Genomic DNA, 24,869 nt, shown 5'->3' on the forward strand with positions numbered 1-24,869 from the left:
ATATATCCTATCAGATATCAGACTTTTTATCAAGTTTTATTTAAACCATATGGTACTGGCATAAGGATAAACAAATATACCAATTGGCAAAAGAAAGATTCATTCATACTTAGAAGCTTTGTAGAGGAAAGCTGGCATTACAAATCAGTAATGCAAGAAACCTGGAAATAGTACCCTTGAATCACTATTTTACTTTATACAACAATTTACCACAGTACAATCACATAACACAAGACAGTTCGGGCAAAAAGGAGCTGATTTAATAACTTTGGCAAACAGTATTTTGATTAGATGCCGTAAGACCAGAGGCAAAAATAACTATACATAAATACCAGACTCTAGATGATAAATTTGCTTCTCAGAGGGGCAAGAGGTAACATTTCTGGAATTACTTTATGTGTATACTAAGTTTGGAAAAACAAATTATAGGTATGTGGAGTCAGTTTCTCATTGCCATTATCAGATAAAGAAGTTACAACTAGGCAAAGTGGGGGTAGAGGAGTCTAGGATGACTTTTGAGGTAAATCAGAGTCAGGGTTATCAGTATGAACTAAAGTTTATGATACATGTATGAGAAAACATCAGAAGAACCTAAATTGAGGGACTTGAAAAATATCTACCTATTCTAAAAAGTGTCAGTGCCATGAAAAACAAGGAAACACTGAGCAACTCTCACAGATCTCTTTAAAGACTAAGTACACACACCGTCTAAATGCAGTGCATTATCCAGAAATCCATCTCGGAACAAAAAAAGGACATTATCAGAAAAACTGATGAAATCCAAGTAAAGTCTGTGGTTTAGTTAGTAGCATTGCACCAATGTTAATTTCTTAGTTTTAATAAATATAGCATAATTACATAAGGTGTTAACATCAAGGGATGCTGGATGAAAGGTATAATGGAAATCTCTTTGCAATCTTTGAGACTTATTACTAAATTTAAAATTATTTCAAATTAAACAGTTTAACAGAATGATTTCAACTTCACCCAACTTTCTGTTCCTCACTTCTTCTAAATGTAAAACACAAATAATAAATTACATAAAACATGAATTTTATTTTTAAAGACATTTATGTAGAAAAAAAGTATCAGCTAACATGTTTACTTAGTAAAATTACATTATGCAGAATATGACCTCCCTGTACAACCTAACTTCCCATCAAATGAGAATTGTTTAAGTGGGCTATAAAATTAATTGGATGTTTCATTTTCCAGGCAGTTTTATAAAAAGACTTTTTAATATTTTATGTTTTTCTAAATAACTGACAAATATTTCTGGGGTTAACCAAAATATCTCTTTGCATAAAATAAACAGAAAACCTGTAGTATTAAATGATAATGGTCATTTCTTTAGCAATTTTCTCTTTATCCTATTCATTAACACAATAGTTCATTTTGAGAGAAAATGTTTATGAAACAAGATTTGAAACCTAATTATATTTTAGTAGTCAAGACAAGAATTACACAGCTAATCCAGAACAACAGAGTCAAAAAGTAACCTCTATTTGAATTTATTTTATATTGTCTTGTTTGAGTCATGCGTGTATGTATGCATATGTGTGTGTGCATGATGGGATTGTATAATAATTACGTGCATTCCATGAGAAGCCAGTGAATGGACATAGGAAAGAAACAATATTGGGATTTTAATTGGTTCTCAGCCTCTGTAAGGCACATAAGGAAGAGCTGAACTTTATATTAATTATTAATTTTCTCTGATTCAGTCACTACCCTCTTATTTCTTTTAAATACTTCAAGTATTTATCACGTAATCATATTTTCCCAATTTTTATTATAATGGAATCCCTGGCCTTTAGTACAATCATTCACAAGCTTTAAATTCACCTGGAGTGCTTGTTAAAACACAATTTGTTAGGTCTCACTTTCAGAATTCCTGAATCAATAGGTCTGGATGGAGTGTGAGAACTTGCATTTCTAGTCCCTACCTTATAATGCTGATGGCATGCTAACCACACATTCTTATTGTATCTGTCAGGTGTTTCTGCTTCTAGTATTAAAAGTAGGTATTTCAAGCTTCTTCTTCTTTCTCCTAACACCCGATGTGGCAAGAAGGAATTACAAACTGGTAATTCCAAATAATGTGTTTAATGTGAATAAACATTTAGAATGAAAATAGATTTGCAAAGAAAGAACTGATATGTTTATAAAGATCATTCATTTCTCAAGAATTCTAAACCAGATTAACTACCATTTGATTGCACAGCTGATTATCTCTAGAACAATGCTACATTTTGCAAATCAATATATGGTTATCTGAGTGAAGTATAAATCAGAGAGCTCCTGAGACAAAATGGGGTTCTTCTTCTTATATACTGTCCTCCTTCTTCACCTGCTGAACAATGAGAAACATCTGCTAAACAACAATTTAAAAATATCTCCATGGACATTTCTTTGTGAGTAGTATATAAGGAAGCTTTGATCAAAAGCAGCTTAACTGGGGCTTCCCTGGTGGCGCAGTGGTTGAGAGTCCGCCTGCCGACACAGGGGACACGGGTTCGTGCCCCGGTCCGGGAAGATCCCACATGCCGCAGAGCACCTGGGCCCGTGAGCCATGGCCACTGAGCCTGCGCGTCCGGAGCCTGTGCTCTGCAACAGGAGAGGCCACAACAGTGAGAGGCCCGCGTACCGAAAAAAAAAAAAAAAAAAGGCAGCTTAACTGAAAAACAAAAAATATTCTTTATGCCAAAGAGGCATGTTTTGGGGTGGAAAATTCTACTCCCCTTCATATATTTAGAATTTTCAATAAGAATAGGAAGACATTTAATGATTATATTTAATAGGAGTCCATGTTATACACAGATTTGGGTAGAACATTAAAATGATTATATACAGCTTTATTTTGAGGTTAAGGTAGTTCAGTGTTTATATATAGTCTACATTTTTTTAAACAAAGGAGAGACATGATGGACTCTATTCTTAAAAAAAAAAAAGAAGCAGCTTAACCAAAAAATGTGCCTTACGTTTTTTATTTATATTTCTAAGCTGAAGTATATCTGTAAACGAATTGGTATCACAGCTCTGCTAAATATTCTTATTATTTTTGTTATTGTTAGTGGTCTAGTAGCATGGATGAGGCTAGTACTTCATCAAAGCAATCAGAATTACATTAAAAATCATTTTTTTGTTGTTGTTTAATAGGAGTTTTTTTAATGACTTTTTTTAGACCAGTTTTAGGTTTACAACAATTTTGAGAGAAAGATAGAGTTTTCCCATATACCCCCACCATCCCCATACATGCATAGCCTCCCCCATTATCAACTTCATTCACCAGAATGGTCCATTTGTTTGTTTGTTTTTTCATTCTTACCATGGATGAACCTATATTTACATATCATAATCACCCAAAGTTCATATTTCACCTTAGTATTCACTCTCAGTGTGGTACATTCTATGGGCTTAGACAAATATATAATGACATACACTCTTCATTATATTATAACATCATACAGAGTATTTTCACTATCCTAAAAAAAATTTTTATAACTCTAACATTTCATCACCTGAAAGTTCATGATCCAAAAAGTTACAAGTATTTATCTACTTATGGCGTTTCTAATGATTTATTCTAAGACCTGATGGAAATGATCAAACCCTACGTAGAAAGGTCTTCATCTGATAAAATGAATGTATTTCTACTTGTCAATTCCCTTTGAAAGCATATATAATATTTAAAATTATTTGCAAATGATCATGAACTCATTGGGAGATATAAAACTAAACTACTAGTTCAGATATGCATTGAGACTTTCAAATGGCTGTGTCTAAAATCTATTATTAATAGCAGTTATTTTATTATTAGATTTTATTAGACCATTGTGCTAGTGAATTTTTTTCTGAGAATTCTTTTTCCTTGTACTTTCTTTGTATTTTAAAGGTTATAACCTTAAAATCAAATAAAGCTTCTCTGGGATGGCATTTACTTAGAGTCTATGTCCAAATTCTTACCATATGCTATCTTAAAATACCCGTATAACCTTTTCAACAAACTTAAGAGGAAGGTATTGTAATTCTTATTTTGTAAGGCAAGGAAAAGGTCTCAAAGAGATGTTATCAACACCTAAAGTCACACCAGTAATAAAATTTATTTATCATTGAACACAGGCATACCTTGATTGTACTCATTGTACAAATAAATAAAGACAAATAAGTTTGGGATAAATGTTTTACTTTCTACCAAGTAACAAAAATACAGAGATTAACTTGAAACTACAATGTTGAGTTTAGTTTTCTTTCCCCCAAAGAAGCAACACTTAGTTTCTAAAACTCCTTGAGTCTACGATATCAAGAGAAATTGATTCTAGAAAGGGATGGGGGGAGAGCTCTGTCCTACCCTTGACTTTCTCTTCAGTTTACCTTAAAATCTAAACTACATTTCAATTTCCCTCTCCTTTTGTTTCATGGTGACTTAATGGCTTCCTATCCTTCACCTTCTGCCTGACATATAATTTATGATTATTCTGAGCTTTGCCTAAAGGGAATGAGTCTCTGGAAATATACTCTCTCATTTGACTGGTAGGTTAGTGTCACTTTCAGTTCAACTAGTTTCCATGTAAGAATACACATTTAACTTCATCAAATCTTAGATTATCATTTGCTAAAGTAAGTGGAAAATGGCATCTTGCAAATCTTTAATTGACTTAAGACATTGATAATAAAAACTTTGATTAAAGACAGAATTTGTATAGCTCCATCCAAAAATCTTCTTTCTACTTTCATATTGTTTCTCTTTTCAAATCTATTAGAATTTTCCATCATTATCATCCTGGCAAAAACCCAGCTCACAGATATAACCTGGACTTGATCCTGTTACTATATACATTCATGAAAAACAAAGAGAATGGAGACAAAAATAATTTCACTATTTCTATGGCTGCCTGATTTTCCTAAGATCCAATATGTGTTTTATTTAATGTCCTGAGCCCAGGAGCCACTGCTGATTAAATCATTACAGTATCATTTTTTTCATTTGCTACTTTTCCCTGGTTGACTTAAAATGCTGTTTCTAGAACTTTTATTTGGTTTTTCCTTAACAATTTTGTTTCTAGCGGCTGATCTACTAAAACAAGGCCACTAGAATAGTTTGCCTCTGTTCCCAAGGCTTTGAGCTATGTGGGACAAACCAATTATAATTGGATCATTTGGCTTTTAGAAGCCTACCTAACTCTTCCAACTTGTTCAACTGCCATCCCAGAGTCTGTGTAAAACAGGCTGTAATGAGCCAAGTACTGCCTTGGAAGAACTCAGAAGATTAAATTCCACTTGAATCAAGATGTTAGCTACTTTTGCTTTCTAAGCAGTATTTCCAAAGAGGAAATGATTGAGAATAAATCTAGTACTCAGGTAAAAATAAATGCCGACCAACAGAAGGCAGGAAGACTCAAATTACTTCTGATGATGAATACCATCAGCATCAAACTATTGACCAAGAACAGAATGTTCTTTGGTGAACAGAAGCTCAGGAAGGAGAAAAGAAAGAAGAAAAATAATTTAGGAAAAGTAGCATTTCGCTATTTCTTTCCTTAGACATTCACCCCCTTTTCTAATGAAGCCACTTCCGTCCTCTTATTCTCATTTTCTATATTTCATGCTTAAAATTCGAAGGTAATGTGTCTCAAAGGCAGAAAAGCAGCCTGAGTTGTCGGAAGGGGAAGAGGAAAAGTTGCTAACATGACCCGATGCAGCTTATGAGTGAAAGGATGAGAAATGTGTAAAGAACTGACTTTCCTTCCAGGCTTCCTGTATTCCAGATCAGTTCTTTCCTACTCACAGGCTTTCTCCACTGTGCTCCAACTAGGGAACGCTGAACACTGAGAAAGCAAGATTCCAAGCATATTGGCCAAAAGGCTAATCTCAGACCAGTTCTGAGATCCAAGTTAGGAAAGGCTGCATTCTAGACTCTCCTCTCTTAGAGAATCACCATATACATCCCCTATTAAAGATTGAGAAAATTAAAATTAAAAAGAAATAAAACTGTTATATAAACACATTTTTATTTATAATTTTTTCCATAACACACATGAAAATCTTAGGGAAAAATATAGTGATAGGAAATGCTATCCCAGATTCTAATCTCTTGAACAGCTGAAACTCTTGACTGTTGGCCTCTTACGTGTAAACTATTCAAAAGGCATATTATTGGGCTTCCCTGGTGGCGCAGTGGTTGAGAGTCCGCCTGCTGATGCAGGGGACACGGGTACATGCCCTGGTCTGGGAAGATCCCACGTGCCGCGGAGCGGCTGGGCCCGTGAGCCATGGCAGCTGAGCCTGCGCGTCCGGAGCCTGTGCTCCGCAACGGGAGAGGCCACAACAGTGAGAGGCCCGCGTACCGCAAAAAAAAAAAAAGGTATATTATTAACAGGAAGATAGTAGTCAGAACAGAGCCAGTATTCTTAATTACAGACTTAGAGAAAGTTGTGGTTTTATTCCTTCATATCCAATAAGCACAGACTGCGGTGACTTGAGATGACAATACTCAGAGAGATTTTTCCACCAATACATAAAAGTTAATGAAGGCCTTTAAATTCTTATTTCATATGATTAAAATAGCCAACTCTTTTTTGTTACCCACCTTAAGATTTTTCTATACAAAATAGAAGAAACCATATAAATAATGGAGTATAATGAAAACTAAACCAATGGAATTGGACTTTTTCAACTTAATGTCAGAGTTTGAGCAAATAAGCTATGTAATACCGAACAATATTTTAAAAATAAAAAGCACATTTAAGGTAGAGGAATCCAGCTCCAAATAAACAACTCCCTGAAATCTGCCCCTTATAAATACATAGCTAGTTAAAAGACTGATTTGGAATGGCAGCTCTTCTTCACAAATTATATAGTCTCAGAGAGCTAATTAGAGATTCCTGAAGAGGATATAGCATATTAAGGTCAAGAGACTTTCATACCAGAATCCTATTTGACTATAGACAGAATATGTAGAATATAGACATAACACAACACACACACACACCTATTGTGTATTGCAGATTAGCAGTTTTGTGTGCTCAAAAAAATGTTTCCCTTTTACTTTAGGGATAATCTATTCCTATTTTGAGCTATATTGGGGTCTAGCTATGAGTTCTCTTTAGATAAAAATAAAGACTACATTGAGCATCTTTTCATGCTTTAACGTGGTAAACTCCTTCCCATTTAAGGATCTTCAGGACTCTTCTCTCATTTTTACCTGGCTTCTACTCTTTTTCTCAAGTTTTAGCATAAACATTATTTTTTTTCAGGACAGTTTTCTCCAAAGTTAATCTTGGCACCTATTTTACTCTTTCATTGCACACTCTACTTTTTCTTTTGTAATACTTATTGCAACTGTAATTAAATAATTATTCCTATAATTATATATTTTGTGATTGTATCATTATCTAAGATATCTACATTAAGTTCATCATTATGATCCCCAGTTCCTAGGACACCTAGCACATAATAGGTCACTGAAAAATTTTTTTAATAAGTAACAGAAGGGAGTAATTATATTATCTTTTAGTTTTAGCCTACATGAACATATTTGGAAACATATTTCACTGTAATTTTTATACTTTATCATCTTCTGCTATTTCAGTTTTATCAGAGTGTTCGGTAGTCCTCCTATCCTCTTCTCAGACAGATCTTGGTAGGTGAGATAACTTATGCACCCAGACTAGTTCCACCTTTTTGCTACTACTTGTCAAATGAAATTTTGATACCCATGTCCTTTATCAGAAAGGGCCAGTTCAACTGCATGACTCTTCTCTGTTTTGTACAACCTCCCAGTTAACTCTGACAGGAGCTTCTCTCTCATTTCCATGAGAACAGACGTCTCATTACAGCTGAGTTCTTTCTTTTTCCAGTTGTTCTCTAAAAATTAAACTTGGAGGACTGCTGAGTCCAATGCAGAAATCTGAGACCATGAATGGCTTCTAACTTAAGGATAAGCATCCTATAAAGGTGGTTGTCAATGGTTTGTATAAATATAATAATGTTTATGCAAAAAAAGATAAGAAATAGATGGAATTACTCATGTCTTTAAAGGAGACAGAAACTGAAACACAAGAAAGAAAGAAAAAACAACCAAATCAAAGAATGAGCAGAAGATATAAGTAGACATTTTCCCAAAGACATACAGATGGCCAAAAAGCACATGGAAAGATGCACAACATTACTAATTGTCAGAGAACTACAATGAGGTATCACCTCACATCAGTCAGAATAGCCATCACCAAAAAAATCTACAAACAATAAATGCTGGAAAGGGTGTGGAAAAAAGGGAACCATCCTACACTGTTGGTGGGAATGTAAATTGGTACAACCACTATGGAGAACAGTATGGAGATTACTTACAAAACTAAAAATAGAACTACCATATGATCCAACAATCCCACTCTTGGGCATATATCCAGAGAAAACCATAATTCAAAAAGATACATGCACCACAATGTTCACTGCAGCACTATTTACAATAGCCAAGACCTGGAAGCAACCTAAATGTCCATTGACAGAGGAATGGATTAAGAAGATGTGGTACATATATACAGTGAAATATTACTCAGCCATAAAAAAGAATGAAATAATGCCATTTGCAGCAACATAGATGGACCTAGAGATTATTATGCTAAGTGAAGTATGTCAAAGACAATATGATATGTATCACTCATATGTGGACTCTAATTTAAAAATGATATAAATGAACTTATTTACAAAACAGAAACAAACTCACACATTTCAAAAACAAACTTATGGTTATCAAAGAGGAAACATGCAGGAAAGGGATAAATTAGGAGCTTGGGATTAACATACACACACTACTATACATGAAATAGGTAAGCAACAAGGACCTACAGTATAGCACAGGGAACTCTACTCAAGAGTCTGTAATAACCTATATGGGAAAAGAATCTGAAAAAGAATGAATATATTCTTTTGTATATTCATTGAATATATATATTCAATGTATATGTATAACTGAATCACTATGCTTTACACCTGAAATTAACACAATATTGTAGATCAACCGTACTCCAATAAAATTAAAAATAATTTAAAAAAATAAGAAAATAATACTTCTCAAAGCACCTCAGATAACATGACTGAAAGATCCAGGCTATGAGGGGTATACACTTATATAATTAGCAAAGAGGCCACTTTAACAAAAAATAATGTGAAATTAAGTAAAAGACTGGCATAAGACATACATATAGAATGACAATATAGACATCTCTATAGACAATAGAATACAATTCACAGTTCATAAATAAAGCCATACATTTATGATCAACTGGTTTTTGATAAAAGTACCAAGTCCATTCAATGAGAAAAGAAGAGTCTCTTCAACTAATGGTGCCGGTACAACTGGATTTCCATATGCAAAAGAATGAAATTGGATCCCTACCTTATGCCATATGGAAAAATCAACTCATAATAGATCAATGACCTAAATGGAGGAACTAAATTCATAGAACTATTAGAAGAAAACATAAGGGTTAATTTTCATTAGTTTGGTTTCAAAATGAAGTCTTAGATGTGACACTAAAAGCATGAGCAACAAAATAAAAAATAAATTGGATTCCATCAAAGTTTAGAAAAATTTTGTGCATCAAAGGATATTAGCAAGAAAGTGATAAGACAACCTAGAATATAGTAGAAAATATTTGCAAATCGTGTATCTGATAAGGTATCTAGAATTGTAAAGAACTTCTAAAACTCAACTACAAAAGAACGACTCAATGTAAAAATGGGTAAAAGACTTGAATAGACCAATGAAGATATACAAATGGCCAAATGCACAAGAAAAGATGTTCAGCATCAGTAGTCATGAGGAAAATGCAAATCAAAATCACAAGGAGATACCATTTCATACCTACATGGATGGTTATAATCAAAAAATGGAAAAATACAAGTGGTGGCTGTGATGTGGAGAAACTAGAACCCTCCTACATTGCTGGTGGAAAGTAAAATGGTGCAGTCACTGCAGAAAAGTTTAGTGGTTCTTTGAAAAGTTAAACACGCAATTAGCATATGATCCTGTAACTCTACTCCTAGATATATACCCAAAATAATTGAAAACAGGGACTGAAGGAGATATTTCTATATCAGTGTTTATTTCAGCATTATTCACAATAGCTAAAAAGGTAGAAACAACCTAAGTATCCATCAACAGATGAATGGGTAAACAAAACGTGGTATATCCACACAATAGATATTATTCAGCCCTAAAAAGGAATGACATCTGTTATGCGACAACATGGATAAACCTTGAAAACATGAGTGAAATAAACTGGAACAGAATAATAAATATTGTATGATTCCACTGATATGAAATATAAAGAATAGGAAAATTCAGAGACAGAATGTAGATTAGAGGTTACCAAAGGCTAGGTTGAGGAGGCACAGGGGAGCTATTGATTAATGGCCTTTCATCACCCAAAACAAAATCTGAGTGGTTACGCAATTGTTGTTTGGGGTGATGAAAAAGATTTGGGAATAGATAGTGATGACAGTTATCCAACACTGTGAATATAATTAATGTCATTGATTTGTACACTAAAAAATAATTGAAAATTTTATGTTATGCATATTTTACTGTAACATATTTAAACGAATATAATTAATGTAGATTAATTTTTTAAGTAAGATCATGCATAAATTGTAAAAATTCTATTGAAAAACAAAGAGGGAGGAAGGCCCATTCTTTGATCTTTCCTTCTAGGGAAATTGTTAAATAGTATCTCATAGATGTGTACAGTATGAAAAGTATGTTCAACTTAGGAAAACTTTCAAAAGCTAAGCACAAGAGTGAATGTTAATTTAGAATAGGAAATGCATCACAACAAATTACAACTTGTAAAAAACTGACAAATATCACAAAAACCTACACACATACGATTTGCATTAATTGACTGCTTGATACATACACCTCTATGTTTTTCCTATTTCTTTTTGTTCTATATTCTTTGAAAGTCTCTTACTAGGATAATGATTTGTAAACCATTTTCTATGGAGGAACAGCAAGATGATTTAGTGTTTCCTCTAGCATGATCTGTATTGTAAAGTTCAGCTGTGTAATAACAGCTTTCATTTCCTGGGAACTTTAATATCACTTCAGAGAATCTTTTTTCTAGCCATTGTAGTTTACTTTTGCTCACCATCAACTGAACCCTCCTGTCCTGCAGGAGTAAATGCATGTCTTAAGGGCCATATTCATTATCCCAAAGGACAATTTATATCTCAGGTTCATTTCTGAACTTCCTTAGTAGAACCTTATGTGGGTTTCTTTGCCACATCCGCCCTGTATGCTTTACTGAGAGCTTTAGGGTCTCACAGAAAGAAAGAGATTTCAAAAAAGCATTGAATGAAGTTCAAAGTGAAACCAAGCAGGACTCTGTGGGGCTCCTCGGCATGGAAGCCTTTCAAACAGTTGCTAAACAGGGAAGGGACGGGATGCAGAGACAAGGGAGGAGCAGCTAAGAAGCAATAGTGTAGCCTTGGGGCAGGGTCCTGGTACTGCCTCACGTTCCACACATAACAGTATCTTTAACCTCTTCTGCAGAACTAAACCCCTGACCAAATGGAAGATGTTCTAGAGAGAAGGTCACAATTTGATAACCTTGAAGCTCATCAGGAGACCACCTGAAGCCAGATTAAAGGAGTGCAGGCCCTGCACATACCCTGACCCTTATCAGCAACCCCACCCTTGAACCACTGCTACAAAACTCCTCACCAAATCCTCCCAGATTGGGACACGCTGCTTTTCAGGGCATAAGCCCACTGTGTCCCCCTGTGCCTGCCAAAGCAACAAAGCTATTCTTTTCTACTTCACCCAAAACTCTGTCTCCGAGATTTGATTCAGCACCAGTGCACAGAGGCTCAGCTTTCAGCACCAAAAGTGACCATAAAAAGCACTTAGTCTAGGATATTTTAAACTTAAGTCATGTAAGATTCACCCTCACGTTTCCATATCCATACACCATTTTTGCTGTTACCTGCCATCTATTTTCCAATTTTTTACTTATTCATTTTAGCCTGGCCTGACACAATTCTATTCATAAAGTCACAGGTTTGAATTGCAACTTAGTTTTTTTTCCAATGGATATTAAAATACATTTACAGTTCAAAACAGAAAAAAAATAAAGAGTCCTTCTGGGTCCAGCTAAAACCGTCTTATGCCCTGTGTGCCATTAGAGTAGATGATGAAACAAAGTATGTTATTGTGACTGGAGAGGAAGAATTTTATTGGGGAAGTTATTGATATAGGAATAAGAAATCCCACTGATGAAAACTACATGGAAATCTCCTTATTTTCCAAGGCTAAAGTAATTACTCTTTTTATTAAAGTGAAGTGGTGAAAATAGCTGTGCCTGCATTTGTTTTCTTTTTTCTCTACAAGTGCTTTTTTCTTTTAGACAAGAATAATGCTATTCATTAGATTATAGCAATGTTTAGTGTACTCTGAAGTCATTTTACTCAAGTAAAAAAAAAAAGAGTGAAATAATAAGTAATAAAGAAAGCAAGTGAGGGAGCCAGGCCCAGGGTTAATGAGGGGCAGAAAAAAGATCTTGCTTTGGTCACTTCCTCCATGAATCCATAAAAACTTTCTCTGTCATCTCGCTAGTCAATCTCTACAGGTAGAAGCAACCATCTCATACTTCCTACACTTTATCGCTTACTTTTTCTCCTATAGCCCATAAGCTCCTGGAGGCACAGAAGATGCCTTATTCCCATAGACACCCCTGTCTCCTGGTATCATGTTAAGTATATGGGACTTGCTTAATATTGTTGAATAAATGGCCAGTAAGGGATATATATATATATATATATATACACACACACATACACATATACATACACATATGTATATATATATGTATGTGTGTGTATATATGTGTATATGCATATATGTATATAAACACACACTTAGAGAAAAAGTATTTTAACACTTATTATTAATAATACTTAATAAAATGGAGAGTAATCCTAAAATCTGAGACCACATGATAAAAAATAAATGAATACAGATTTAAGAGGAGAAAACTGGAAACATTTTTGTAAATTTATGTAAGACATAGCATTAGTCTACATTTAAATTAAGTGTTAAAATACTCTACACTACAATAATAGGTTTTAGTGTTTTCTATCCACCATACTGACAGATCTTATTGTTTGCATTTATATGAGACTAGAACAAAGAAGAACTTTCAAAATATCTAAAGTGAAGATACCATCTGAAAAAGGGAATTAAAGAGATTAAAGAGGATAAAAAAAAATCAGGATAGAAGCTAACTTGTAGACAATTAAATTTAAAAATCATCTGGATATATGCAGAACCACAGCAAAAAAACCCCCACATAATTGTATTTAATAAACTTTATCTATTCTACTTTAACTTGGTCTTGAATAGTAACAGGTAGTTTTTAGTGTATAAAAATTACCCTACCCCTTTCCAAATTGTTCCTTGTGTTCCAATTTGCCCTCTACATACTCATTGCCCAGTGTCCTCTGCTACAACCCAAAGGTCTGTAGAAGGACAAAAGCGAGTGATGCAGCAGGTAAGTGTGAGATGGTCATGGACATGAATCCTCTTTGCTGAGCCTTGGGGCCTGTACCACCACATGCACTCTTTAAGGCCTTACCAAATCAAGTACCAATAGGATCTGGATGGTGATATAAATGCATATAGTGCATTAGGCAATGATGTGCTGACCTGGAGAATACATAATCCAAATTTAAACAACAGCTCCTCTTCAGTAACTACCAATGCATTGTCATAGAAAAATAGAGCACCAGTATCATTGAAATTGTGATTTGTTATAGGTAAACTAAAAATCTTGACTTTTATGTGAAATTTAACAATTATTAAGTCTTCACAGTTACGTATTTAGGAACTTCATAAAGGTCAGACAAAACACATCTGCAGCTCCAATTTGTCCATTCATCCTCCAGTTTGTAAACTGTGGTTTAACTACATCTCAACAAAATTTTAAATTTTATAAGGATTATCTTAACATAGCAATGGTTCTAGAAAGTTGTGATTAGAGTACAAAATAGTAATACCTTAAAAAATGTATTAAAACAGTCAGGAAGAGGATACTTCCAATAATTATATTATACTGGATGATGTTAGACTGCAAAACTCTTGCATACAGGGACTAGTGACATTTATGTTTTACATGATACATTCTGACTCTTCGTTTCTCCTTCACTCTTCCAAAAAGTTAATTATACACCTTATAATTCTCTTTATTCATTTTTATTGAATTGAATATTCTTTATTCAATCTCTTTATTCATTTAGTATACTTTACCTTTTCCCCACTTCAATTTCATACCTCCCTAAAATAGTAAACCAGTCTAATGTATTTGATGCATATACTTCTATTGCTATGTATTCTAACAAATTGAATTGTTTTTGTTCTTTTTAGCTTTCAAGAACAGAATGATATGGTGCTACACAGCTAGTTATTTTCATCTTCCTACTATGCATGTTGCTTTCAGCATGTGTGATCATCTAGTCTATTGTCTAGTATATCTGTGTAGCATTCCACAGAGTGCACCCACCATGTATACTTATTCATCCTGAAGTTATGGATGCCCAGAGAATCTCTGACTTGCTGACACCATAAGCAACACTGCAGTAAACAACCTGTGCATGTTCCCTTGTGCATTTGTGCAAGAATGTCTTTGGTCTATATGTTCAGAACTGGGATTGCTGGTGTTCACAGGGTATATGAATATATCATTTTATTAAGCATTGCTTGACTGCTTTCCAGGAGTCCTGCAGCAATCTACATTACCACCAGCAGAACATGAGCGTTCCTGGAGTCCACATCCTGCCGAATGTGTAGCATTATCCAGGACAATAATGTATCTAAAATTATATCATTATATAATTTTCAATTCTCTATCAATGAACACAAGCATCTCTTTATAAACTTACTGACCTTTTAGTCTTTGTAAGTTACTGGTCCAACTGTTCACAAGCTTATATTAAGGTATTTATCTTTTTCTTATTGATTTGTAGTAATCGCTTATACAGTAAAAAAATATGAATTATATTAATAAAGTTATGATGTTGAAACATTTTGTAATTTTTGTAATAAATATCACTTACCATTTATGTGTAATACATTTTCATTTAGCTCTTGCATTATTTTGATTTTTAATGTACAATCATAAGAAGAGCCAATACTTTTCCTCTTTATCTATGCAGACTAAAATGAGTTTAGAAGGTTTGTTTTTTACCTTTTCTTAACCAGTTTGTGTTGACAGTTTAATTGTTCTTGAAAATTTGACAGAGTTTCTATGAAATCATTTGAACCTTGAATATTTATGACCAGGAGATCTTGAATACTATTTTTTATTGTTTATTAATATATTCTCCTCCCATTTTAAAGTCAGCAATGTTTAGTTTTCTAGGAATTTATTATTTCATCTAATTTTCAAATTTATACCATTTTTATTATTTTTTTCTATGAAATGGCTTTGGCTTAGTAATATTTTCTACTGTTCTTTATACTTTTAATACAAATTGTTTAACAATATGTCATTTGATTTCTAAACATACTGGATTTTTAATATAGCTTTGGGTCATTCATTCCTAATTACATTGAATCATAACTGGAGAATTTATTCTGCATGATATTGATACTATGGATTACTCAGGCTTTTTAGTGGCCTAATCCATAGTCTGTTTTATAAATGTTCCAGTTTGTTGAGTATAGGCAGTGTATAATTAGCAGCTCAAGATTTATTCATTATGTTATTCATATCTCAGATACCTCTCATTATGATTTTCTACTTAATTTATCAGACTAAGAGATGTGTTTTAAAATGGCTTATTTTTATCAACTGTTTTCTGCATTCTGTTTTTTTATAGTTTTTGAGGCTCTGTACTAACATGTATACATATTCATGACTATAATATTATCTATGTTGTTTTTTAGTAGATAATTATGAACATCATTCCTCAGAAATTAAATCATTGCTTTGCATACAACCTTCAATAATATTTTTAATTGAATTGGGCTAGCACTGAATTAATGTAACTGGTTGTTAAGAGTGGACAAACAGGGAATTGGGAAGTTGGAGGCCTATAAATTAATTAGAATTATCAATAATATGTCATTCTGCTCTTGAAATTTCTCTGAAATTGAATGTCCCCAAGAGTTCCAAAAGCCAATTTATTCTGAGGTTTAACCTAAGATATTATTGAGTCTATGAAACCAGGACTAGAACCCAGATCTTCTAGTTCAGTTTGAAAAAGAAAGAAAAAGAGAAAGGGAAAGAGAGCAAGAGAGCAAGTCAGAGTCATATGCATGACTAAGAGAGACCAAGGATTGAGGAAATCAGAGATGGAGGGATCAAGAGAAGGAGAGATTGAAAGAGATAAAAAGAGAAAGAGACAGAGAGAATGACCCCATTCTTTGACTAATTATTATGTGCTAGGCACTGTTATATATTCTTCACATATATTATTTTGTTAAAGTACACAAACATACTCCATAGAACCATTTCTAACAAACAAGAAAAACAACTTCCAACAGACAACATAGATCAGACTCTTTCCAACACAGCTTAGATATTTATGGCTTAATTCTTCACAGTCAATTTGATCCGGAATGAGGACATGAGTTTTCATAATCCACAGGCAGGTCTTTTTACTTTTTTTGAAAATTGTATCTAAAACTTTTCCTCTTTTAATCAGAATTTCACTGTTGGAAATCAATACAATGAAAGTAACCCTAAAAATGGAAACACTTTGTATTCAAAATTGCTCAGTGAACAAGAATTTATAATTCAAAGGGGAAATTTACAATATCTACAGGTAGTATAATGGGAAAAGATTTAAATGTGATTAATTCAATATGACATGATAAAGTCATGAAAAATTTGATCAATGAATGAAATTGTAAAAATATTTAGGAAGACTCTTATTCATTTAGTTAAAGAATAATGACAAAAATTGTAGTGATAAATTCTCTCAAAAATCATTGCAGCATCATGGGTAGGTGATTACTTTTATTACACATTTTCAATGTTCATACAAACATACACACGTAAGCACACATACACACACTTATTGTTTATTATTTCTAGTTGAATTTCAGCTGGTCAGAGAAAAACTTTGTAGGCTTTGAATTTTTTTTTAATTTATTGAGATTTGTTTAATGAACCAGAATATGGTCTATCTTGGTAAGAGTTTGTGTGCATTTGAAAATAACACACATTCTTTTGTTGTTGGGTAAAGTGTTCTATAAATATCAATTAGGGCAAATTGGTCGATGGGGTTCTACAAATTGTCAATATTCCTGCTGACTTTTTCACTGCTCATATTTTCAATTACTAAGCGAGGAGTTTTGAAGTCCTCAATTATAATTGTACATATATCTTTTTCCTTTTTTAGTTTTGTGATTTCATTCCATGGAGTTTTAAGTTCTGCTATTTCACTAATAACATTTGGGATTGTTATAGTTCCTTGATGAATTCTTTTTATTACATAATGTTTTTGTTTCTCTCTTTTATGATTCGTGTTTATATAGTATAAATTTTTCATCCTTTTACTTTTACTTTGTATGTATTTATAGTATAAGTATTTTAAATGGGTTACTGAAGACAGCATATTACTGTTTCTTCACTTTTATTAGCTTAAATATCTTGGTCTTTTCATTGGAGTGTCTACACCATTGATGTTTAATATAATTATTAATATAGATGGGTTTATATCTACTATTTTATATCTACCTATATCTACTATATCTATAGTAGATATAGATCTCATCTGGCCTTCGTTCTAATTTGACAAACACTCTCTCCTTGACCAAACTTGAGTCAGGATCCTCTGAAGACTCTTTTTGACCATTTCACCTTTGAACTCTGTCCTTGGTCCATTTAGTCCAGTTTTAGTAAGACCTGGAGAAGACTGCTGTCCCAGCTTGACATTAAGCAGCAAGCAAATTCCCACTCCCTCCACCTCTTTGCTCTATTCAGGTCCTCAGTAAGTTGGATGAGGTTCACCCAAAGTGGGGAGGGCAATCTGCTTTACTAAGTCTACTGATTTTACATGCTAACCTCATCAGAGGCAAACACCCTCACAGACACACCCAGAAATAATGTTTAACCAAAATTCTGGGCACCTTGTGATCCAGTCAAGTTGACAAATAAAATTAACATTGCAATCTCCATTTCAACTCTACTATCCTTTAGTTATACATTTTTTACAAATGTCATTAAACCCCCAATAGAATATTATTTTTATTAAAATTAACTTTGCTTTAGAAAACTAAAAACTTGAAATAATAATTTATATTTGCTGATATGTGTCCCACTTTTGTATCTTTTGTGCAAGTCTATCGGGTATTACTTTCCCAAAATATAAAACACTTCCTTTAACAGATTTTATAAAAGAGATCCTTTGGCAATGAATTCTCTCAGCTTTCGTTTTTGCCTTCATTTAAAAAAAATTTTTTTAACATCTTTATTGGAGGGTAACTGCTTTACAAGAAACAAAATTGATTTATTTATAGTGAGGTGGATGGACCTAGAGTCTGTCATACAGAGAGTGAAGTAAGTCAGAAAGAGAAAAACAAATACCATATGCTAACACATATATATATGGAATCTCAAAAAAAAAAAAAAAAAGGTTCTGAAGAACCTAGGGGCAGGACAGGAATAAAGACACAGAAGTAGAGAATGGACTTGAGGACACCGGGAGTGGGAAGGGTAAGCTGGGACGAAGTGAGAGAGTGGCATATATATATATATATATATATATCTGATTCACTTTGTTATAAAGCAGAAACTAAGGCAGGTCTATTTTTAACAGATTTTATCAAAATATTTTACTGTATTCTAGCAGAAATAATGCAGCCAAAACTTATATCATTGGTGAGTACATTTCTGATATTTCTATGCTAGTACTCTCCAAACCTTATTATAAAATCATACCCAAATGCATAACTAATAGCTGCATATGGATGAAATGCACTTATCAAGCAAAATTCATACCTATTGGTAACAAAAATAATCAATATTTTCTAACATTATGCAGTTATAAAAACTATACTATTGTGGCTGTCTAATATATAAACAATGAAAAAGATTTTTAGTATATTTATATTGTCTACCATGTTACATTTTTTACCCTTTGGTCTTCAGGTTTGTTTGTTTGTTTTTTTTTGCGGTACGTGGGCCTCTCACTGTTATGGCCTCTCCCGTTGCGGAGCATAGGCTCCGGACGCACAGGCTCAGCGGCCATGGCCCACGAGCCCAGCTCCTCTGTGGCATGTGGGATCTTCCCGGACCAGGGCACGAACCCGTGTCGCCTGCAGCGGCAGGAGGACTCTCAACCACTGTGCCACCAGAGAAGCCCAGTCTTCAGGTTTTAATCAGGAGTCTGTAAAAATTTAGGGTTTCCCAATAACATCTGTTTTTACCTGAACTTCTCATTAAAATCAGCTTGAACTGGTTTTATATTACTTCAGCTGGGAAAGTTGTAAATGATAAATGGCTTATAATGAACAATCTTTAGGGGTTTATAAAAACTCAAATTATTTGCAAATGCTGTGTGTGTGTACATGTGTAACAGTGAGGGGATTATTTAGGAGTAAGATATGCTTTGATGAATGACATATTGGACCACTGATTTTTGTTAATATGATATATTGAAAGCTTCAAAGAAGCTAACTTAAAAATAATTAAAAATCATTTAACCATTAACACTTTCCAACTCATTATTTGTTGTAAATTAATCCATGAGTGTTTAATGAAAAGGCAAAGTTCAGTAAAGTTTTTTCTTTAGCAGTCAATATCTATGGTTGAATGAAAATGTTTATTACTAAAACTTTATTCTCATAATAGGAATTCTATCACAATTATACAAATAAATACTTTTTACATGTAATTGATTTGAGACATGCAAATATGTCCTAAATTCAATTTATTTAATGTTTAAAAATAAATTCACATTAAAGGATAAACAAAAAACATATGCCTTAGTTCATAAAAGACTATCCAATAGTTTATTAATGTGGCATAAATTTTAAGATTGTCATCTGGAGATAAGAAATTAATAAACCTCTTAAGAATGGTAAATTGGTCTTCCCTGGTGGCGCAGTGGTTGAGAGTCCGCCCACCGATGCAGGGGACACGGGTTCATGCCCCGGTCCGGGAAGATCCCACATGCCGTGGAGTGGCTGGGCCCGTGAGCCATGGCCGCTGAGCCTGCGCGTCCGGAGCCTGTGCTGCACAACGGGAGAGGCCACAGCAGCGAGAGGCCCACATACCACACACACACACAAAGAAAAACGAATGGTAAATTGTTCTAGTCACTTAAAAAGAAGGTGGCCCACAAGAGACATTCAATACAAGTCTTAAGGCTGTATTTCTTGAAATTCTGACTAACTTTATACACAGAAAAATTAGGCATTTGTGGAAGCAATAACATATATATAACATTTATGGAAAAATAAAAGCACACAAGACATGACTCATCCTTTGAAAGGCTTATGAAGTTATTTCCTCATACATATAAATATGTCTCTACAGCTGGACTTAATAATCACTATGTGTATCATGAAAATCAGTTGTGTTGTTGTCTGTTTCCACTTCTGAAGGATAGTAGAAATATCAAGCTCAAAATAGTTAAAATAAACTATGTTATGGCTCTTTATAATAAGTTATAATTAAAGTGGCCATATAATTTGTTATCCAAAGTGGGACAACTTTGAGAGTGACAGTGGGGTAAAAATTGAACCTGTCCCAGACAAACTGGCATATATGACTACCTTAACTACAATAAACTTTAATTCCTTCAAATTTATTTCTTTTTCTCCAGGAAAAAAAAAAATGTCAGTATATGAAGCTTTGGAACTTTCTCTACAGAAAAGATTCAGATGGCAAATTGGTTTCATTTCAAATGTCCCTTCTCATTAATGCAATGCTTGGCCCACTGGACTGATTGAAAGGCCATGTTGAAACTTAGCAGGAAGGCATGCCATGATCAGTTTTCAGTGGAAGAGGTAATGCTACCGGGGTGGAGTATTTTCTGTTTTTGATGGAGGGTGTGTTTTACTAGTTTAACACTTTATTTTTCCTCCTGCTTTATTGGTTTCTTGACTAAAGAAGCAATAACAAAAATGAGCCAGTGTCTTTTCTACATGATCCATATTATTAGTCTTCAAAACAACTCTATATGAGATATTAACACTATTGTTCCCAATTTACCAATAAGAAAGATGAGATACTCAGAGTTTTAAAAACTTGCTAAGGTTGTACAGCTGATAACGAGTAGGTCTGGGATCCAGACGCAGATAGTCTGGCTCCAGATGCCGTACATTTAAGCAGCATGCTAGAATTCCTTTGGAGAGTGCTTGAGAAGCAAAAACAAAACAAAAGGATAGGAAATACTGAAGTATGGATAAGACTAGAAAAGTCAGAATCCACATAGAGCAGGCCTTAAAAATCACCTAAATTTGTTAATCCATTTTGCTTAAAACAATCACTTTGTTCACGCCTGTAACCACAGTAATAGAAGGACATGTTTGGCATTTTATGGTGCTTAATAAATAATTGTAAAATGAGTGACTCAATATTCTATAGTAAACATGTGAGCTTCTTCCTTGTCTTTTATTTCAATTCCTGTCCATAAAAGGCAGTAGAGGGCTTCCCTGGTGGCGCAGTGATTGAGAGTCCGCCTTCCAATGCAGGGGACACAGGTTCGTGTCCCAGTCCAGGAAGATCCCACATGCCGCGGAGCAGCTGGGCCCGTGGGCCATGGCCACTGAGCCTGCGCGTCCGGAGCCTGTGCTCCGCAATGGGAGAGGCCACAATAGTGAGAGGCCTGCGTACCACAAAGGGCAGGAGAGTCAAGTATAAGGTAAAGTGACTCTGTTCAACAGCCATAGGTATATTTAGCTGGGAATAGCAAAGTGAAATACCATGGATGGTGCCTTGTAAAAAAGTCCTGCCTTGAGATAGGCAGTCAGTTCTTAGACTGCCTCCAACTAGTGGTCCGATCTTAAAATCTAACTTGAAAATATGTAATGTCCCATAAAGTTTTATAATTTTAAGTCCACATTTTCATTCCTAGACTAATGATTTATCGTTTCTACATATTAATAAGGACCCTGTCAAAGCGGGGATGGTTAAGGTCTTAAACCTTCTCAAGCTGTTTTGTCTTTTTTCAATTATTTCTGCAATCTACTTTTAGAACATTTTGTCAAATTTTTCCCCCAATGGTTGTGATGCTCCTTAATTACTATGAATTCAGAGTATCTAATAATATTTTTAAATCTCTGTTAAAATATTTTTAAGAAAGATGTGCACTTGGCAGAAAGGTCCAAAGGATGTTACTACTTAAGAGGATTTGTGTATGGGTAAGTGACATTAGTGCTATATATCAATGTTAGTAATTTAGAGGGGTTGATCTGGCTGTTGATTATTATCTCCATGTTGGTTTAAGGGTATCTCAATTAGCAAACTATGATCCAACTCTAATATTCTAATAGAATGAATAGATTTCCTCAACCTATTAGCTCTTGAGAATAAACTCAAAACCCCAGGAAATCATTTCTAATTCACACAAGAGCTCCAATCAAAGATCTCCCATGTGGTCAATTATCAAAATCAAAGTATTTCTTACAGGGTCAGAGGAGGAAATTTTTCCATCTCGTACTGTTTCACATGTCCTAACAAGAATATATTATTTTTGCAATTTAAAAATGAAGTAAAGTTGATTAAAGACAAAAAGTTTTCTTTTAAGATTATTACAAAATTACCACTGGTAGATGCAAATTAATTACTCAATTGATTACTTCATACAACACACAATAAGGTAGATTCTCTTAAAAACTCCAATTTACAGGGGAGTTAAGCAAATCACACAGTTTGTATGTAATTTTAGTGAGTATCCTTTCTGATATCTATTTGCATAATTGAGAGGTAGGAAATCTTAGAGGTGGAATGGCTGAGTCCAACGTTTACATTTTAATTTTCCAAGTTATCGGCAATTGGCCCTCCAAAAATTTTAATTCCATTTACACAGCCACAATCAAAGACTGCTTGCCCATTTTCTTACGAACATGCATCATTAGCCTTTTTAATTTACCAAACTTTCAGATGTTTGTTGTCCATTTTTAATTTATTACTGAAGACCAATTTCAAGGGAAGAAACACAAATTATCAAAAGGTACAGGCAAAATTCTTTTATTTTTCCCAATCCTGGAAGGAAATTTCACCAGTGGGATTGTATCTTTGCTAAATGAATAGGGTAAAACATCATAACTGACCCCATGAATTGTATTGCTAAAACTGGCATCTAAATATTTCAGTGATTATTACTGGCTGGGTGCAGTTCATATGATTTGAAGAGAAAATAACCTCCGTAAAATTTGAACATCCTAATCCAAAGATATAGATATTATTTCTGAAAAGAAACCAACAACTAGGTATTTTCTCTTTATTTTTCTCTAAATATTCTAAAACTCAGGTTTGGGTTCCAACTCTGCCTCTGAGGAGCAATATCAAGTGTGGGCTCCTTACTTAACCTCTGTAAAACTTGGTCTAAATTGCAAAATACAGGTAATGATAGTTCTTAACTCAGAGTATTAAAATAGTCGAGGAAGATAATGCTTTTAACGTGTTTGTCACATTAAATATTCTCAATAAATTGCTATGATTAAAGTCAGCAAAGTCAAGATCTATAGAAGGATTATAATGAATTACCTATAGCCAAGATAAAATTTGTAATGAAAGTTAGAACATGATGAAATTGAAATAAACTAATTAGAAGTTAAATGAAAATGGAGACTTAATGTGTCTCCTTTAAATCATTGTTACTCATTCCAGGTCTTTCAGAGAATGTGATTAAAAGATTAGATAGGGAACAAGAAATTATTTGGAGGAAGTATTTCATCACAAAATAAAACATTACATGGTAAGATTAATAAAACTCAAAATAAAAAGAAATAATTATAATTTTCTTCATAAAATACATTTTGGTAACTTGATTTCTTGTCCAAAATTTTTTATTGTGCTATGAATACTTCACATGAAATCTAGCCTGAGATTTTTAAATGTACGATACAGTAATGTTAAGTACAGGCACAACACTATACAGCAGATCTCTAAACTTACTCATCTTACATAACTGAAACTTTACCCATTGAAGAGAACCTTCCCTTTCCCTCCTTCCCTCAGCCATTCTGCTCTCTGCTTCTGTGGGTTTGACTATTTTAGATACCTCATATAATTGGAATCAAGCAGTATTTGTCCTTCTGTAATTACCTAATTTCACTTAGTATAATGTCTCCAGGTCTATCTATGTTGTCAGATAAAGCAAAAGAAGGATTTCCTTCTTTTTAAGGCTGAATACTATTCCATTGTATGTTCATGCTATAATTTCTTTATCCACTCATCTGCCAATGGACATGTAGATTAATTATTTCCATGTCTTGGCTACTGTGAATAATTCTGCAATGAACGCAGGAGTGCAGATATCTTTTTGAGGTCCTGATTTCAATTATTTCAGATGTACAATATATCCAGAAGTGGGGTTGCTGGTGCATATGGTAGTTCAATTTTTAATTTTTTGAGGAACCTCCATACTGTTTTCCATAACAACCTCATCATTTTACATTCGTAACAGTATATACAAGAGTTCCAATTTCTCTACTCTCTACCAACACATGCTATCTTTTGTTGTTGTTGTTTGATAATGCCATCCTAACAGGTATAAGATGATAGCTCACTGTGGTTTTATTTGCATTTCCCTGATGATTAGTGATATTGAGCCTCTTCTCATTTATTTGTTGACCCCTTTTATGTCTTCTTTGGAAAAACGTCTGTTCAAGTCTTCTGCATATTTTTTCTTTC

The sequence above is a fragment of the Neophocaena asiaeorientalis genome, unplaced genomic scaffold, assembly GCF_003031525.2.
Source record: "Neophocaena asiaeorientalis asiaeorientalis breed wild unplaced genomic scaffold, Neophocaena_asiaeorientalis_V1.1 scaffold149, whole genome shotgun sequence".
Taxonomy (NCBI): Eukaryota; Metazoa; Chordata; class Mammalia; order Artiodactyla; family Phocoenidae; genus Neophocaena; species Neophocaena asiaeorientalis.